Here is a 17,285-nt window from a genome sequence, read left to right as displayed (position 1 = left end):
CAATTTTGAATATGGCTGCTAGCTCATTCATTTCCTCGTTCATCCGTTCGTTCATCTGGTTTTCCGGGGGCGTCACGTGCGCGCCTTTTTGGCCAAACATGTGACAAGTGTCGGCGGCAGTCAGAGGCGGATGTTGCCCGAGGGCAATGGCTGCGTTTCCGGTCCGGCGGCCATTGCTCAAGCAGCGTGCTCAAATGCCATTGCACACGGCTGCTGATGCTGGATGTTGGGTGCTGGATGCTGGATGGCGAGGGTGATGCTGAATTTTTAATTAAATCAACTTGATCATTCTATTCCGGGTCGACGTCGTCTGTTATTGTTTCCCCCTTTTCAATTCAACGTTCTGCAATTGTTTTACAATTTTAATTGCGCTGCTTTGTGTTTTCCTCTGCGTGTTTTATTTTTTGTGTTTTCATTTATTTTTTTCACGATGCTAATTGCTGTTGAACAAAACGCAACTCAACTCGAGCAAATGTCAATTAAAAAGCGAGCATTCCAGCTACTCCTGATGGCCCGCTTTTGGTATTGTTTTGTTGTCCTTAGCCAACTGTTGTCACATTACAATGCCAAGTGCTCCCACGGCGTTGTTGTCATCGCGTGCTTAAAATCTGAAATAAAACGTGAAAAAATTGCTTGTAATTACGCTCTTGTTAGCTGTGTGTTGTGCTGTGTGAATGCAAAAAAAGGTGGCAAAGGTAGAAGTTGCTTTTAAATATCTTTCTCCCTGTTCTTCTCCGGTTTCCCTGCTTTTCATCGCATTTTAATTTCTACTTTGGCTTTACGACATCAGAGCGCATTGGCAGTTGCCTTTAGTGTTATTTTTATGTTGATTGCAGCTAATGAAATTATAATTTCAACACGCCACGGTTTTCAGGATACAAGCTGAAGGGGATACTCCCCGATCCTGTCAGCCGCTTGCCACTAAGCCCCGGTAATAAACCCCAAGCTAACGGTCTCTTTGTGTGTGCGCGTGTGTATGTGTGTGTGTGTGTGGGCTCTTGCCATAAATCATTTAACTGGGTCATTTCATTTCCGGCGTAGACAAGCGACAGGAAGGCCACTGAGCAACCCGACTGTCAACTGACAACCCACAGCATCTGGCCCAAAAACGACGCAAATTTGATTTACTCATTGCCGGCCTAATGACGCTCGAATGTATGCTGCGCATCCTGGCCTCTACTGTCTTTCCTCCCAAGTGGATTTCGGTTTGGTTTCCTGCCATCTTTTTTTTGTGCCTCGGACAACCCAATCGTGGCAAATTAATTTGTCAATGTCTACTTAAAGTCGAGTATGGCATTTTGATAACCCGGTGGGGAGTTTTAATAACTTGTTTCGAAAGATTGCAGCGCATTGATGGATGGTTTTGTTGGAAGATTGAAATGTTTTTAATTATATGTATTGCATAATAATAGTAGCCAATAAAATCGTTTTTAAACCCTACCAAAAAATGATCCCAAGTTTGTTGTGATAAATTATTATTTCAGGCTACATTTTGGGCCATCAATCGAATGATTTTCCGGTATTTAAAGCCTAACTGCCATACCAATTTAAGAAAAATGCGTTTCTCGTAATATATAAGCTTTATTTGTAGATGGTTTCCTTACCATTAGACGCAAAAATGTCGGGCCACATACAGAGCGTTTTACATATATAGCAATACAAATAAAGGGAAAAAGGCTCTGCCTGGTTTACGTTAAATTTATTGACAAATATCATCAAGGAGCTGGCGTTTCATTTCATCTGCTGCCGTTTGCTTACATAACAGTAAAATTTGGGCCATAAGTTTGGCGACATTCAGCCACCCACTGCCCATTCCACCACCCCTAATACGTAACACCCCAGACTACCCAATTCAGTCAGATATTCAGACAGGCAGATGTACGCAAGTCAATTGACATGAAAGTCGATTTCAAAAACCAACAACAAATGGGGGAAATATCAACAGCAGCAACAACGTGAGCTGTCTGTTTGCCTGGAGAAGATTGACGCAGCCCACCAGTGGTGGTGGTGTCCCTTATTTGGTGGACTGGGTTCCAAGGGTGCCTGTCAGTTTATTTTATGCCAGCTTGAAAATAATTTGCAAATTGCTGTGCCATATTTTTCTTGTACTTCTTGGCTGTATTTTATTATGAGACATTAGCGAGGGTTGTTTGTTCAAATTTGTCGTCGACTTTATTGCATATTTATATGAGCGAGCATGCTTTTTGTTTCCTGTATGCAAGTGCACATTTTTGTTAGTTAATCAAATGCTGCGCACAAAGCGAATAACTTGCAATGCTGCAATCTTAGAGTGCATTGTACGAGGGTACAAATTCCAGCAAAAAGAAGAAACAGAACTTTACAAAAGGAAATTAAGTTTAGACATCGAGTAAACCAGCTTAAAAACCGAATCCTATGTTCTCTTTAAGGTAAACTCTTTTAAAGAGTCCACAACTTTTAAACATTTTTAATTTTGTTATAGTCCACCTGGAGGTACCATAACCCTAAACAAATTTAACAGTTTTCACAGTTGGTCATAATATTTTTAGTATGAAGCTTGAAAGCTGACTTGCAGACTTTATATACCCTCTGCAAGGATATAAAAAGCAAGCTGCTTAAATAAAATTCAAGGCGCACTCACTGCAAAAGCTGAAATTGGATTTCGCAACCCCGCTTTTTCCCAGAGCACACAGCATACGTCTGTGATTTATTTTAAACGTATTTAGATGCCCCGAACCCGAATGCGGATCCCCGAACCCAACATGGCTTTATCAACGGATGCAAATGCAGTTGACGGAGCAAGGACTTGGCCACATGGCTGTCCTTCCAATCCTGCACCATTGCATTTTTTCATTGAGTGCTTCAGTCGGCTGGTGTGCTCTTTTTTATATATATGTATGTATGTACTTCTTTGCTTTGCAACAGCTTTTTGCTTCAGTGGTGCGCTCAATGGTGCAACAAAACACACACAAAATTGTATCTCCATGCCCGTCGCGGCTGGTTGCATTTTTCCAGACACGCTGGCGTATACGTAATGCGCTGCATTTACTTCTCTATCGCGCTCAGTGCTTTATTTGTATGGAAATGTTACTGCTGGTTCGTTCGGTGTCTTTGTGCCTCTTTGGATCCTTTGGATCCTCTTTGCTCAGCACGAACGGCATGTTTATTGTTTAAGTGCGCTTCCTGTGCTCCTTTCAATGCATTTTGCCCTTACCCTCTATTTCTACTCATCCTATCCCAATGCGCCCCTTTGTTTGCTGTAGTTTTAATAAACTTCCGCTTTACCCTTGGCTTCATAGAGTTCGCCTTCTGTGAGCGACATGCGCTCGATGCTGGTGTGGTGCTACACTGGAAAAAATTGTGTTGAATAGAGATCTATGCACCCATGTGATGTGCATATTTCTGGACTTACATTAAACTTTTCTTTAAACGAAGTGTACATATTACACATTTTAAAACATGAAATTATAATAAAAAGGTTTTATAATCGGTCTTGAATAAATGCAATACTCCTTTATTTAAATGCGATTTTTTTTTAAAGTGTACAACCCGGAAAATTCCGCGAGTCAGCTATCCTGCAAGAACCCTGCAGCCCAGCATCTGTGTCAATGTCAGGCACGTGCGGGCACGTGGATATGCATGTGGGACTTAAACTGCTTTCTAGGTCTGGCATCTTTAAGCAAAATGTCCAACACTTGGGGAACAATTTGCCACGACACTTGGTCGATTCTCAGCCATCGATTCGCCTTTATTTGCTGCGCATAAAAGTTTTCAAATTAAAGTTTATTTCTGGCTTTCGACTGTCAGACTGAACGAGCCAGCAATTTGGCAGCAGCATCAGTTCGACGGCCCCGGCTGACTGAAAATATTGGCAGACAAAGTGGGTGGCAGGAAAGCCATATCGATAACGGGAAGCCGAAAAGAAAACTACGGAGGTGTAGGCCACGTCAGGATTTTAGGCCCACTTGAAGGTGCCTGAAATAGATTTCCTGCCATGTTTCGCAGGAAAGTTTAAGAATGTTTTTCATGGGCGTTAATTTAATTGAATAGAGAATTGTGGTATAACTTTTACCAGACTTATTCTCTGAATCAAAAATGCTAGAGTGATATATGTAAATAGTTTTGAAAGTCCATATAGTAACTTGTAACGTATCTAATTTGACTGTTAAATTCTGATTTTGCGTTAGTTCAAATCATTTCAAAGGTTGCCTTTCAAGGATTTCAAGGATGACCGCGTAGCAAGTTTTTGGCCTTCATGAAAATTTATATGAGAGGCCTAGAATATCAACGGGATTTGTCATTCCCATCAACGGGAGATTTCTGGAGAGCACATGTCATTGACTTCCGCTAGCATTGTGCCGCCATGTTGTGCTCCTTATTAATGCCCTGCGGTAAAAAGGGACCGCCCAGCCGGCGAAAACCGAAGAAAAACCCCCGGAAAAGCCCCAACCTTCGCCCGGCCCAGGCAACCAAAAACACATAAGTAAAATCTGTAATAAACTTGTTGTTGTTCTCCTTCTTGCCGGTGGGTGAGTGTGTGGGCCTTTTATTGTTTTATTTGTGTGCGTCTTTTGAGGCAAGTTTTTGCTTTTATTTTTCTTTTTATTTATTTATTCTTTTTTTTTCTGTTTTGTAGTTTTCCTTCTGCTTTTATTTGTTAAATTGTGTTGTGAAAAATCGCTGAAGGCTCAGGGCCGCCACAACAGAGCCGGTCCTCTTGTGTATATTTATTTGGTCGCTTTTTGTTCCGTTTTCGTTCGTTTTTTGTATATATTTTTTGGGTTTTCGGCTGTTTGTGTGCTTGACTTCGTCTTGGGCTTTATTTTGGTAGCCCAATTTTGGTTTTGCTCGCAGCGGCTCATCTTCCCTGGGACCTTGAATACCAGGCGGAATATTATTTGCGATAAAAAATGAAGAAACGCTGATGGTTGAAGTCGGCATGGCACTCAGTTTTATTATCTTTCTCATATTTTTAACCCCTTTGTCGTGGCTTAGTTTGGTTCTGGCAAAGCTCTTTGCGAGATTGAAAAACTTTTTCAATAACTGCGCATAATTTGTTGACCCTCACCCTCCATTTGCCCATCTCAATTGTTCGATTACTCAAAGTATTGCCATCGCCCTGGCTGATTTTGACCAGCCCTTGAACTAAAATATTACTCATGGTTAATACAGTAATATGGTAGGATCTTGTGGTAGTTATATGAAAACCAATTCCACTTTGGGTCAACAGCCCCGGCAAATTGTGTGGCTGACAGACGCTGAAGTGGGCCTTATTCCGAGCCACAGGCACTCATATTTCCTTGTCCGGCACATAAAGTGACACAATGATTTTCTAATAATTTGCCAAATTGCCTTTGGTTGACCATTAAATCTGAGATACGTGTCTGTGTGATAGCCAGATTATGTTCACAGAAATACTCACATACACACACGCCTCCAAAATGTCTGAGCAGCCATCTAGACGAAATTCTTCTGGCCAGGACATAACTCGAGACTTTTGGCAGCAGATCCTTTGCCTCGAGTGTGGTGTCATCGAATTTCTTCTCCCCTCTTAAAGTCGGGCCCTTAAAGCTCTTTGCTCAGCGGGTCATAGAAAAGCGTGAAAATAAATCTGTGACTAGTGCAAAATCAATAACTTGGCTTCGGTATGCGCTTTTCCTTCCGCCCTTTCAAGTGGTTTCGTCTTACGAAAGAAAATCAAAAGGAAAAACTGCACCAAAACTGTACTCAGATTGGGTGTCGTCGACTTGGCCCAGAGCCATTGTTCTTCAATCTGGAAAAGGTTTCTAGGAGGGAAGCGGATGATACTCTTCAATGGTATATTCCATAAATTGCTGCTGGCTTATAAGAAAATTTGAGAGGCATTGCATCAGCTCACTTAAGCTACAGATAACTGGAAAGTTTTTCTGAGAGCCGGAAAATATGATTATAAATAAATTCTATAAAGTTCTGATTCAAACGATTTGGGAGTAATTAGAGCATACAACCAAGTCTTTGCAGCTGCCAAATAAGTACGTAAAGCTTGAAAGCTTACAAAGAAATTCTCTAATAATTTATTATTTTATTTATGCATAAGCTTGGGTACGAAGCTGATTTAAATGCTTTAAAATTTCTTTGGATATTATCCAACAGCTAAATGCGTGCTGCTCATTGTTTTTCCTAAAACTAGGTAAATATTTGTGTGCATAACTTTTGCTTTGGGGACAGCCAGCCCAAAATAGAGCAAAATCCGAGCAGTTAAAGTAGATTCCTGTTTGTCATCGTCTCTCGACATCACCGAATTCCCATCTGCGAATTTCGCCTGTTATTTTGATTGTGGTTGTCAACGGCGCTTGTTTGCTCATCCTCCTGTCGGCTGTGTCGTCAACTTTTGGCATTTGTGTCTTTTAATTTTCATAGCTGGCGGGCACCGGGTTTCTGCTCCCCTGACAGATTGGCTGGCAGAAAACACTCACTCAGAAAACACTCCCCCAACTAACAAGTTGTGTCGCTGGGAAATTTTTCAGACAGCAAGTGGAACTAAAACCGAAGTTACTTTGACAATTAGCGCATGTGTCTGCGCATAAATCTGCGGAACTGGGACCATTTGTCAGGCAAGGCACTTGTCAGTAATACGCGCCATTTACATTAACGCACATTACGCTCAATTTTTCGAGTATCAAATTATGGCAAAGCTCTGTGGGGGCTGTTGTTTGCTCCGAGGTTTTCCAAACAACAAAAGGCAGACGGCAAACTTTAAATTTTTACGACATCATTTCATGGGCCACAAGGCAGGACGACGAAGGCGAAGAAGGCCCAGCCCACGAACCCTTAACGATTGTTGTTCTCTCTCTCTGCTCAGCTCCAATGATAATTTGCCAGCACCACCCCGCAGGATTTTCCGGGGTGCTGGCAAAAGGAAAAATATTACACGCATAACTGTCGTATATATATATTTTTTTTTTTTTGGGACTCTTCGCCCCGTTTTGTCTTTGCGTTGAAAAACAAAAATTAGGCCATTAAGGCATTTACCAAATGCTCCGTGTCCCCGTACCGAACTGAACTGGCTGGCTGTCGTTTCTCTGGTATTTCCTCTAAACAGGGCTCGGTCTTCCGGGGGCGTCTTTTTGTGAAATTGAAATTAATGTGGCGGAAATCACAAGTTGAGCACGAAACGCGGCCTGCAAGGGTTCACTCTCGTCCCATTTAGACAGAAGGGCACTTGAGCCGCTTGATATATGCTGGTAATTCCCGTTGTGCGCCGATGATTAGGATGGCAATTAGTGAATTAGCATGCGAAATATGTCTAATGTGTTTCAAATGAGACCCTTCAGTCAGCACCAAATTCTTTAATTGTGTTTTGTGGAAAGTTATCAAATGCAAGGCTGTCTTTCTTAAAGCATGAAGTTTTTAAAATGTTATGTATATTTATTATAGTAATTTTCGCAGATATGTCAAAAATGTTTATTCCAGATTTAAATATTTCCCAAATTTGATAGACAAATTTGACATTTTATGTTGTCAAATCCTTAAACTGACATGCGAATTTCCACACTAACCAAATATTTCTGTTCATTTGGCAAAAAGCGAATCGAATCGAGAGCCATCACCATCAGCATCCATAGCTTCTGAATTGTTTTGTTGCCGTTTTAAACTGCCCCCGGCCATCCTGAATTATTAAGCAATTTTTCATATTTTAATGGCAAAACATTTTGCTGGCATTTCTCCGACAGAAGCGAAAAAGATGGAAGGAAAAGTGTGCGGGGAGAAAAGTTTTTAATTTGTTATGCTGGTTGCGTTTCCCAACGCCCACTTTCAGTGTGCTGCATTTCGCATATTTTATTTCGAACATTTATTGTGCGCCTTTCTTTCGAGCCCGGCATTCATTATAAGCCATAACAATTTGACCGTGAGGCATAAAAGTGTCGAAAGTGCAGGCGAGTGAGGGGCAGCCAAGTGGGCGTGCCACGAAACTTTTGTTGTCCAACAAAGGCAGGCGAAACAGTTTAAAGAAAAGGCGCCCGAGTTATGCGTGGTTCGCTCGGAAAAAATGTAAAGGAAATTATGCCCCGAAAGTGCCCGGAAAGTTTCGCAGCATGTCTTAACTTTATTTGATATAACCAGGCGTTTAATTTGGTTTAAATGATGGGAGTCAGCCAAAAAGGATCTGGCTGCCACTTACGGTGTGGCAAAGTGCAATCCGCAGCCCATACGAAATGCCTTTTGGAATTTCCTTTGACCTGCATAAATAAACGCATGCCGTCGGCCTTCGAGGAGCTGCTAACAAAACTTATAAATCCCAGATATCCTGACCTTAATGCCACGTTGAATACGAAATGATGATGCCGGGCAGGTCGGTGGTGAGCCTGAGCGTGAGCAACTGTGGGAAGCACTAAAAGCCAAAGCCAGAGTGTGAAAATAAAAACAAACAGCACCGAACTGCCAGATAGCAGCCACCGCAAAAGCAAAAGCAAGAGCAAAACCATGGGAAAAAAGGCCAGGAAAATCGATGCGAAAGTGTTTGCTGTCTAAAAAAGTTTTCTACACTCGCACAAACAGCAGAAATAGGTGCCTGGTGACTTGTAGGTGGCGCCCCCGGGTGTCCTGAGCTGTGATGATGCCAGGTTAACTGTGCGTATACGTAACGCAGTTGAGTGGCTGCTAAATATTTTCAAGGATAACTTTACACGACCCACTCATACATGTGCATACAAAAGCAGGATACGTATGCGACCCAAAACTTTGTCGCCCAAGTGCTCATTGTTTTTGTTTTGCACATCCTCGCCAGGATTAACATACGTTCAAGGTGCTCTCTAAAAAAGGGTACCAAAACATCGGTGTACCAAAAAAAAAATACCAATTACTATATATTCTTAAAAACAACTCAAAAAACTCTAGACTCCACTATCCAATTCCTTAACTAGCTTGTCCTTTGATGATGTGCTTATTTTCGTTGTGATTTTCTAGCGCAACTTTTTAATGATATAAATTAAATATTATTCTTCGAAATACCATGACTATATGAATAGTCATGTTAGAGTTAAAATTTGAGAGCGAAAAACTATAAATAATAGTTTGTATTTTTAGTTTGTATTTTATATAAAATGAGTTGCTAACGTTTTTGCATTGATTTTGAATATTTTCACGGTGTACGAATAAAATATATTCTAAAAGGAAAGTTTCTGAACAAGGTTCAAAGTCAATACAGGATATCCGAAAGCTCGATTTCCACACACTTTTTATGGATAGCTGGGACCTTGAAACCCGATACGCTCGAAGCGCCCAACTACTTTGCATATTTTCACTATTTCTCTTTCTAGTTTGTCGCTCAGGAACGTGACTTTGCGTTTAAAGGATGCCCAAAGGCATAGGAAGATAAGTTACCGGCAAAAAATACTTATAAAGAACGAAAAAGCACGAATGCTGGGTAATTATTCTTTGGCAAATCCCAGCTGCAATGCGGCCATTGATGCAACATAAAGGTACACAAATCCTGCATCCTCGGTAAATTTCAAACTCGACTGCCAACGGCTGTTCGTAATTTTTATGACTTTTCCGATGAATACAAAACGCTTAATTAAATGCCGTCGTCGCACACAAATTGCGATGCTCCATAGGAAAATCCCCCATTTTCCGACCCATCCCAGCTGCTCTGCATGTGATGACACGCATAATTTATTCAATTTTCATGCCTCTGTGTCTGCGTGCATGTGCCTTGAGTTAAGGTTTTACGCGTCTCTAATGCTTAAATTACACATTCAAACTCACACAGACAGTCGCATTCGCACACGCAAACGCACACGCACACAGTTGCCGCAGTCATGTGCGACATTTGGTTCGCAGGACTTTTTGCCAACGTTTTGTTTCCCACTTGGGCAAATAATGATCCCCGGGCCGGGGTTTTTTCCTCTCCATTCTTGTTGCGTATTTACTGCAAAGATTATTTGCAATGCCGTCGTTCTCGTTCCCGTTCCCATTGTGCGATTCTGATGAAGGGGAATAATGGTGATTCAGAGTGGTCTTAAGGGGGGTGCTATGGAGCGTCTAGATGCCTTGGTATCCTGCCGCTTCGTGTACAACAAATCACTTTGCCGGCGCAACACTTTAATGTCGGGGATTAGGCATTAAGGTGAGATTTCCAAGTGTTTCATGCACAGGAGCATATCGAAGTATATATTATGAAAGCGTAGGAAATGTTGGTTAAAACCATAAGCCTTCAGTATGGAAATGTGCCCTAGACCTTAGCTAACTTTTCAATACTAATTAGCAGTTTAGATTGGCATTCATAAGCAAACGCATGTTGTGGATCATATTTCTTTATGTGCGTTACTTTTCGTTTAAGCCAAATATAGCAACCCCTTTCGACTGTAAACTACGCACCTGCCTTTAGTAACTAGATTCTCCAAGATAAATATGCTCTGTATATTTGAGTACTGCATTGGCATTGTTAAAGTCATCCAGCAGAAGGTAAATTTATATGTACATCTGCATTAGAGTGTGCTTGCCAAAGTGCAAGGCAATGTGCGGAATGTGGAAGTTGGTTTTTGGTAATATCAACCTCATATGCCAACTGCTTACCCATATTTGCACTAAATATATATGCACACACATGCCGCAGCGTTATTGAAAAACTATGTTGACACAGTTCTGGGAACATGTCAAGTGGCAAAGCTGAAAGCTTTTACTGCACAACTTGAACAAAAACCCAAATTTGTTCCATATCAAAAGTGATTGCGAAATGTGTAGGAGTTCTTCGCTCAAACATATTGAGGTGAAATGGCTGGGGACCCTGAGACTCACGAGCATTTGACTAATTATAAATACTTGTAAATGCAGACAAGTTTCCGCATTGCAATCAGTGAAGTGCTAATGTAGCTAGCTAGCTTTTTAATTGGAAATTGTTTCAGGTTAGGGTAATTATTTTATGTGCATGTAGCTGGAAGTATTTATGTTCGTGATAGAGGGATTAGAGCCCCAAAAGACCAATTTCGTTGTCAAATATTTCTATAGAATTTTACCACTGGCAGCAATCAATTTTAACACGCTTTTCATTGTTTCTTTTATACAATCCAACGGATGCAAAGCTTGTATAGAACATTTTTTTGATGCTTCATTTGCTTTCGATTGCTCTAAATTGGGGCATATTTGTGCAAACTCAGCGTGAAATATTTGCAGTGGATAGACAGCTATCCATTTGCCATTTTAAGAAAAAAGCGAACCGATCAAAATCAGTGTGTAATATTTTACGCTTTTTCGCATTCGCAAAAATGTTTAACAATTTGGGGGATGGCTTCTTGCTATTTTTTTTTGCGGGGGGTAGGCGGGAGCTGAGGCGTGTGTCGCCCATCAACTGCAAATTGCGCACGCAAATTGTCCGCCGGCTTCCCATTCCGAAAGTTTCCTTGTCTATTTCGCGCCTGTAAATCGTAAATCAGCGCAGATTATTGTTGCTAACCCCAACCCGGCGAAGCTTCACAACCATTTACATTTGTATCTTTTGCCTCCGCTGTCTGCGTTTTTCAATTTGAATCAGCTTAAAGCAGCCTGGGAGCTCCGTCTTGCAGCTTTATCAAAGGCCGTTCTTCTTCATAAATATGCAAATTGTCTGGTGCCTTGCTCGCTTCTCTGGATTTTCCTTCCGCTGCGGCTGCTCCTGCTGCCGTTTTCCAGCCCTAAATCGGATTTACTTCACTGGCTTTAAGTTTCACCCGACTGTCTTTTGCTATCTTTGTGCGGGCTCCTTTGTAGTCACGAAAATATTTGATTATTCGCCGCCGCTGCCGACGCACATGGATGGATGTGCGAACCCACTTTCCCCATTCCTTTGGGCCTTACCCCCTCGGTTGCAGCTAACGACTTTGATTGCCACGAGACGGGGCACGTGATTCCGAGTGCCCGAGTTTGCCGCAAACAATGCCGCCGTCTGTTGGCTAACCGGAAACCAGGTCCATCTGGGAAGGCTTGCGGTTGCGTGCCATATGCATCACTCATACGCACAGTGGTTTGGACTGATACCGAAGTGCATCAATTTATATTTAAAGCTTTTACTTTTGTATGGTTAGGAATATCTGGTTAACAAACACACGGTATTATTTGTTCAAGGGTGCCCCAGGATTTATTATTATTCCGCACATAGCTAATTTGTGGAAATGGTTTTACTTACATTACAAATTTCAATTTCAATTACCCTTATGAACCTGGCCTAATCGAATGATTTTAATTTTATTGCCACTAACCCATATTCAGATATAATACTAATAGCTCCAGGCATTATTCATGCTCTGCCATTAATAATATTCATATAGAGGAGGAAAATTAATTTCAATTGAAACACGTTTACCTGCAGCCAGCGGCAAAAAGTCGAGTTGTTTCAGCGACTAATTAAATAAATAAATAATTGTGCTGCCAATGGAAACAATTCCCATAATTCCGTCAAGGCTTGACTTGATTGAAAGTCAAACCAAATTGAGTTGTGAGCGTGTTTTGATGTGATATCAGGTTACGATGCCATGGTGCTACCATCTTAACCGCACAAGAGCCACTCGCGCCACACCCCGAGACACTTAATTGGGGCGGCACCCCTCGCCCTTTTTGAACAGCATCCCCCATACGGAGTGCTACCTGTACTCAAGCCAACCCAAGTTTGGGGTGCGTGTGCTATCTGAGCTGAACTGGCGGCACTTTTGCTGCCATCTAATTAGACATTGTGGCTGCATTAATTGCCAGGAACTTGGACTTTATGGCTTTTCGGGGTAGAAGCTTCTTTGGTGCGGATACCGAAAGTTTTTATTGCCGCGTCAGATAAAAGTCGAATTAGCGTTTGCCTAATTTGCGCTTGACAATTTGCCAGAGCATAAATATACTCTATATGTTGGCGATATATAGACTCATGGTATGCAGTGGTGTCTCTATATATACAAACGTACATAATTTAACCGCCATTGTGCTCTATGTTCTTGGCGCGCTTGTGCGCAATATACTCGTAAATAAATAAATTGCCCACAGGAATTTCATAATACTTTTGCGAGCAGCTTTGCATGCATAATTCACGAGTATGAATTTCATGTGCCAGAGCCCAAACAAGGCAAAAATCAATCAAATTAAATTGAAAATGAAAATCATAAAGCTCCCACGCGAACCCAAAACTCAACTAAAATGATTTAAGAGGTAGGTAGATTGTGGCAGAAACTTGAGCATGATTTCTAGCCACATTTTCATAGTTTCCATCCTCGATTCAGAGCTCACAATTTCACAATTTAATTATCGATGCTGCAACGGCAGAGCAGGTTGAGCATAAAGTTGTGAATGCCTGCCGGCAACTGGGAGTTTCTGTTTTTGTTTCCATTGCCAGTCGCAAGTTGGTTCGGCATTGTCCTGGCCGAAACCCCTGACCTCTGCCCTCCCAGGAGCCTTGGACTTTTGCCCACAATTTGCATTCTCCTCCGTGAATTGAGGCCTCAATTTATCGAATTTTGCAATTGACTGGGCATACAGGCCACAATAATTCAACTGCTGGCTTTGTATTTAGTTCTGAGTAATATTTGATAGTGTTGTGGTTGCAAAATTGTTTTAATTGCCAAATCCAAATGCGTAGGGCTTGACACAAGCAGTAACCATTTAACCATTAAATGTCAGCTGTTAAATAAATTATCGGACTCGTAATTAATTCCAATTGCATTAACAGCATTCGAAAGAGAGTAAAATTTGGCTAATTTTTTAATTTATAGATTGCAATTGGTTGGCCATGAATCGGTTTTGCATGTGATAATTCTATTTGCCGGCCAAAGCAATCAAAATTAACTTTTTCATTTGTTGTTGATTAACATTCCTAATGTACTCCCCGTGTTGTCATTACATTTTCCCATAATTATTTCAATTTGTTTTTCAGAGAGGTATAGTTACCCTGGAAAACTTTTTCAATTTACGCCACTGCCTGTTAATTATGAGTTTTTAACTACAAATCAGTTGGGCGAACGAAAAAAAATTGTCTTGCAATTAGGGCAGCGAATTAAAAACTGAGCAACGGTTGCCAGATGAGCAGCAGCAGCAGAATGTGAATGAATTAGCTCGATTTGCATGAAAATTTCATAAATATGTAAGCCGGACTCTGGGTGGTTGGGTGTCAAATTGAGGAGCGTGCTCAAAAAGCGGGAGGAAAGCAAACAAAATTGCACAGCCCCCAAAGGTACGAGTAATCAAAGCAAAAATTACCTAATTAACATAATCCGCAGTGGCCAAATGAGGCGGCTCCTGCTCTTCTCCTCTCAGGCTTCTGGTGGTTTTTTTCCTTCTCCTATTCGAGGGGGAGTTGTGGGCGTGGCCAGTCGGTAAGGACGTCGTCTGGTTTGGTCGTTGATTAGCGCTGCCTTTTGCTCTACACTCGGATTCTCGTCCCGCGTTTGTCTGTCTGCGTAAATCCTCTGTGATAAGTTGTCTAGGACTTGATCCTGTTCACGTTTCTCGTTCTGATTAATATGCACAGACGTTTAAATTTCGTTTTTTCTGCTTTCGGTTTATTTTCGGGGGTTTTGTTTATGGTTTATTCACTTCGCCTGCTGTTTGCTTTAAGTCTTTTTCCCGGGCACTGATGCACTGCAAATGGATATTTTACTGTGAGCTTTACGAGCTAGCTTTCACCTGCTTTTGCAGGCGAGCGGAAATGAGCAGATTCCTACACACACACACACACACACGCATAGTGCACACTCAAAGACACGCACACACATACATGCAACTGGCGGAAATGAGTGGAGCACGCGAAATTCTTTATCCGGCATGCTGGCAAAGTTCCTAAAAAGTTTTTATATCCAAACAACACACTCTATCCCAAAACCATGCTTTACAATGTTTACTCTGTTTTAACTGGACACCTAATAAAACTCATTCTGAATTCATTTATTCCACAGCTTTAGTGCTAGAAGTCTATTCAAATAAAATATTATATTCTATGCATTAAGACATAATTCTGCTCATCAGATGTTTTACGAACGCAAAATCATCAAATCAAAAATGTATGATGTTCGCATTCATACAAATTGTATTCTTTAAGGCATGGATATATAAATATATCTGATATTAAAAAATAAAGGCATACAAATATAATATTCTCCCTCTGAACAAAGTCAGTATCATAAATAATATGTTAGCTATGAGGATGTTCCAATCCCAATTCCCATTTCGACGCCTTGCTGTCTGCTAGCTAGAAAATACAAAAAATATGTTGACATTTCGCCTTTTGCTACCGGAAGTTGGCTAACATCACAAATACCAACGCAACACGCACAATACAAACACACGCCAACCACACAGTTCAAAACAAGCTCGATCTGCTACCTGGTAACTTTTTAATATTTATTTTTGGCTTTGGTTAGAATCGCACAGTTTCTGGAGGCAGTTAGTTAGTTAGTTGTTTGTGGCCTCTTCACACGGCACTTGGCACTTGGTTTTTGTTTGGTTGAATCGACGCTTTCTCGGGTCGCGTGTCCTGGCCTCGATGTATTTAGCACTAGACTGAGCTGCTCACTCGGCCAGGACATGCTTTTAAGCCATCCTCCGGAGTTCGAAATTCGAAATGGTCGCTGGGCGCCTGCGCGGTTTCTCTTTTCAATTCGGTGAGCAGCTGGCTGATTTGCTCTTCAAGCTGCTGACTGCGTTTTGTTATTATTTTGTTTATGTCCCTGTCAGCAGAGATGTGCGTGTGTGTGTGTTTGTCATCACCTGTTAGCATTTGCGAGTCCTTGAAATTCGGCTCAGTTTCTTGCACAACCTGAGCCACCAAAACCCACCCACTTGGTTGGCAGACGCTGCTGCTGACATTGTCTTTGCCATTATGTAATAATCACAAAGACACACGCACACGTGTTAAACTTCAAATTAATTGCCACCCAAAAGTCTAGGGATATGTGGGCATGGGCATGGGCATGCATATGAGTACACAGGGTCCTTGGATGGACATGGCAGGACATTTTCTACTGCTGACCACAGCCCAAACACCAGGCACGTTCCCGTTTTGCATGCTGCTACCAGGATGTGCGGAATATCCAGCACTGAAGGTCATGTAATGATAAGAGGGAGAGGGTGGTCCAAACAGGGGGCGTGGCGAATATGCGTTCAGGTGTTGTCCAGGTGCAAGCGACGCGCAAAAGTCATTAAGTGTGGCCTGCAAAGTGTGATGCACCCCGACAACTGAACAAACATTAGGCTTAATTAACTAGACTGATGTGGTACTCTATACCAAGCTAGCATATATTAAAATAAACCAAAGTGCACCTTAGGTCACAAGTAAAATATAAAACTGTTTCAGTACTTTTAATGCTTAATAGCCAAGTTTATATAAACTTAAGGTACTTTGGAAATATAGACGTTAACAAATAGGTGTTTAAACAGAATATTGCCTTCTAAACGCATTTAAATATCCTATTGAATTTAAATAATTAATATGTCTCTTTTTATTAAAGTATAACTCGTGTTTAGTGTCTGGTAATTCCATGTAAGCCAAGCAACTTGGACTTCGTGAGTTTCAAAGTGCCATCATGACTTCCAGACTTCGAGCCATGAAGTTCGGGACATAGCCTGACTACCCTGAAGTTACCGCTTATAACAAGAACATCAACAACGCCGTAACGAGGTTCATGTTTAATGGCCGTGCAGTCGCAGTCCTTCGGATGGAGTAAGGTGTTGTTGTGCCGGAGAGCGGGTTGGCTATAGGGCCGTATGACTATATCCACAGTCCTGTCGGGTGTCGGGCCAACAAATGCAGCTACAAAGGCAGCCCAAAAGACATGCACTAATATCGTGTGCTGTCCGTGTTGCATTTCTCCCCGACCACGCACCTTGGCCCTTCGTGTGCCATGTTTTTGGGCTTACAGCTTGAACCTGACACAGAAAATTGTATTTTAATGACGGAGCATAGCGTCACTGCCAACGACAGGGGACAGGGCACAGGGTACAGGAGCAGCAGCAGCAGCAGGAACAGGAACAGGGACACGGACTGAAATGCCAGTGGAGACCCCATTCAAGACGTTAATAAAGCGACGCACACGCAGCACATTCCATGGGTGTAAGGTGCTAAAGGTGCGAGGGGGATGTCCTGGACCTGCACTTCCAAAATGAAGTTGTAACTGCCTGAAATCCGGCTTTTCGGGGTATGGCTGACATTTTTTGGGGGCATTTCGCCAGGAGCAGGTGCGACATTAGCAGCCTCCAAGCGAAAGCCCAGGGTCGAATGTCCCAGCATACGTATTCCATTCGAATTCCACTGTTTTCGAAAAAGGGATCCTGTGAAGTGTGCTTTTGACTAGCTTTGCATTTTATCAGGACCCTCTCTT

At 41.9% G+C, this 17,285-nt stretch overlaps 1 protein-coding gene and 1 long non-coding RNA gene across 2 annotated transcripts in view; one reads left to right on the top strand and one right to left on the bottom strand.

Moving 5' to 3' along the window:
- Positions 1-17,285, top strand: part of LOC6728259 (protein timeless homolog) — a 67,588-nt gene that overhangs the window by 43,959 nt on the left and 6,344 nt on the right. The window lies entirely within an intron of this gene.
- On the bottom strand, positions 96-15,495 carry LOC6728261. Its single transcript, XR_005544401.2, has 3 exons — positions 15,292-15,495; positions 14,170-14,550; positions 96-608 (listed from the first exon to the last, which is right to left on the bottom strand). It is a non-coding gene; the product is annotated as an uncharacterized LOC6728261 (long non-coding RNA).

Source organism: Drosophila simulans, chromosome 3R (assembly GCF_016746395.2).
Source record: "Drosophila simulans strain w501 chromosome 3R, Prin_Dsim_3.1, whole genome shotgun sequence".
NCBI lineage: Eukaryota > Metazoa > Arthropoda > Insecta > Diptera > Drosophilidae > Drosophila > Drosophila simulans.
Note: the sequence above shows the minus strand (reverse complement) of the source record. Positions and strands in the feature narration are given on the sequence as shown.